A 2809-nucleotide genomic window follows, 5' to 3' on the forward strand; every position below is an offset into this window, starting at 1 on the left:
CTTCGAAGAAATGATCAGTTTCAACTGGTTCTCTTGGATTTGGCTACTGCAGGGTGATTTTCTTGCCGGTCCAAGTAGTGTCAACTCCATTGTAAGAACTCGATCCCAATCCAGCCCTGGCATAAAATGGCATAGCTTCCGTGGATTTCAATGGGGCAAATGCACACTTATCACAAGGAAGAATGTAGTGCTTTCTCCCTAAAATTAACTCCGTTGTCGAAAATTCCTCCACAACTGAAGCTTGACCCCCTAAATCTCTGACTCTTCCCTGCTGTAACACAAGAAACAAACAATCTCCACCGCAGTTCAATGGTCTACTCACATCAAACATTTCCTGGAACCAGTCTGCGGTTGGTTCTTCCTCCAGCAAAGTCTTCATTAGCTTGCCAAGGGCTTCCATGGACCTCATGTACAGTGACTGAAACCAGAAGAGAAGGAGTGAGGCTCAGCGCATATCATTTGTGTGTGAGGGCCGGGTGAAGCTAACCATAACCTTGCCAGGGAGGCCATGTGTGACTGCCATCACCCAGTGCCTGCTGGGCAGAAATACAGTGGATGGTGCCAGAGGAGAATTGTTGTCACGTACCTGTATATGCAGAGCATCCTTTGCTGTCTCGCCTTCCTCTTTCGTCTTCTCCAAGGGAGGAAGGGGAAATAAACTTTTGAAACACTGATCTATGAGCTCACGGTTTTCCTCCAAGGTCAAAGATGGTTTGAGTTTGCTGGCAGAAGAAAGAGAGAAAAGTCATGCATTAGACTCAGTACCACCTCCAAGTAAAAGAGTGGGTCCAATGGCTAGAGATTGCCCCAGTCTAGAACCCCAAATACAAACAACCCTTCACTTTGCAGCTGAGCACCTCTTTGCACCTCTATTAAGTATTGGCTCATCTAGAAGTAAAGCTAAAGCTTCAAGTCCCCTTTTTAGAGAAACCCACAAGCTTCCTTCCCCCTGCCAGCTAGCCAGACACCTCCCTCCCCATCTGAACTCTCCTCCATTGTACTGCATGCCCCACAACCTCCAGTCTTGTGTCTTTCAAGCACAAACCTCCAAATGGACACATTCAAACCCTCAAGAATGAAAGTTCTGCTGGTGAGCAGCATGTGAGCCAAATCCTGCAGGCATCAGACTGCTCCCAACCTGACACTCCTGAATTAACAAATAAGAAGTCATCACAGTGCCAGGAAATGTGGCAGAAAATAGCCTACCTCAGATGTTCAATGGCAAGAATTGCCTTGTAGCGAACTGGAGATGCCAGGGAATCCAGTGGTTCCTTTTTAATGAAGTCCTGAAATGCATTAATAGGGACATAAAAATGGGAAATGGATTTGAAAGGCAGAGAGGTCTTCCTCTCCCACCCTGAAATAGGGCCATATGCCACACCTGTAATAAACAGACACCGTACTCAGCAGGCTCTCTGCCTCTGAAATGGACCATAGGGCCATCTGCAGGCTATACGGAGGACAGAAAGATAATTCACCAGACACAAGCCATTCCTTCCAGTTACAGCCCACAATATGTCAGCATCTCTGCCGAGCTCAGAGTGGACCCAGCATTCGGGGTGCCATGCAGGTAGCTCATGAGACTGCAGTAGTACAGTCACAGCCAATGGATAAAATAACATCTCCCTGGAAACCCAGTCTTATTGCATTACAACAAACTCCTTTGTACTTCAGTCCTCAAAGCTCCTAATCACTCACCAGCATGTAGCCAAGGAGCTCCTGTTTGTAAGAGAATTCGAACTCCTGGGAGTCTCTGGTCTCCAAGATGGCACAGCTAATCTCCGTGACATTCTGGATGAGAGTTAGTTTTAGGTACATATCCTACATAATCCAGAAGGAGAAACAAGGGAATGTGGATGAGAAACTGAGAGAAGAACCAGAGTCCAGAAGATAAAGATCAGGAATTAAATCTAGCCTCAGGAGAGAAGAGAGGTGTCCGCAGACCCTAGAAGGCAGAGGACCCCAGCTCTGCACCCACCTCAGAAGAAAAGAAAACCCACGTTCATCAAATAAATCCAGGTCCACTTACACCAGAGCAACCAGGACTCCTGCTTGATGTAGCAAGGAAATCAAGCTCTGTGCAATTTAAACAAGCAACTTGTGTATAGAAAATGCAAGACCTGAGAGCGGATTATTTAGAATTTACCTTGTTCGTAACAGTGATGCCCAGCACCTGAAAAACGAAATGCAAAACAGCTCTTAGCAATGTATGTCCAACATAACACACATCCTCAAAATGTCCTGGCTGGTGAATATGGAGCAGAGAGAAATCACTATTGTTAAATCTTCCAAAAGGCAGGAAATGTATCCAGAGGGGGTGTTTTGTAGAGGTCAATATCAGGGGCCATCCTATGTAATATTTGCATTTGTGAACTACTAGAAGATATCAGTTTGGTTCAACTGTTTTTGACAATGCCTAAGTGAGAGTCTCAGTCAGATAGGGCAGAATTGAATGGCAAAGTGACGTGGAGAGGTTGCACGGAGATGAGAGTCAGTGCCTGCAGTCAGACACCTAGGGAACAGAAATAAGGAGCACACAGACAAACAAGAAGACAGATAAGAGGTAAGGGAAGTAGTGTGTCCAAGAAACAGAGTGACAGCAAATCAACTAAATACAAGCTAGCACTAGTCTCTCTTGGCTAGCGAAAGATAGAGCTAGATACAAATACATATTAGGGGAGTTAGAGTGTTATTCTGAATAGCCTGAGTGTGACTGCATCTGAATTACTGTGTAGCTGTGGTCTACAGAATTTCAGAAGAATATAGAGAAACTAGAGAAAATACAAAGAAGAGCAACAAAAATGATACA

At 45.1% G+C, this 2809-nt stretch overlaps 1 long non-coding RNA gene across 1 annotated transcript; it reads right to left on the bottom strand.

Annotated features, from left to right (window-relative positions):
- Nucleotides 1–586: 586 nt before the first annotated feature.
- Nucleotides 587–1823, bottom strand: LOC135980662 (uncharacterized). Its single transcript, XR_010597610.1, has 3 exons — nt 1699–1823; nt 1207–1286; nt 587–722 (listed from the first exon to the last, which is right to left on the bottom strand). It is a non-coding gene; the product is annotated as an uncharacterized LOC135980662 (long non-coding RNA).
- Nucleotides 1824–2809: the final 986 nt, after the last annotated feature.

Source organism: Chrysemys picta, unplaced genomic scaffold (genome assembly GCF_011386835.1).
Source record: "Chrysemys picta bellii isolate R12L10 unplaced genomic scaffold, ASM1138683v2 scaf5700, whole genome shotgun sequence".
NCBI classification, from domain to species: domain Eukaryota; kingdom Metazoa; phylum Chordata; order Testudines; family Emydidae; genus Chrysemys; species Chrysemys picta.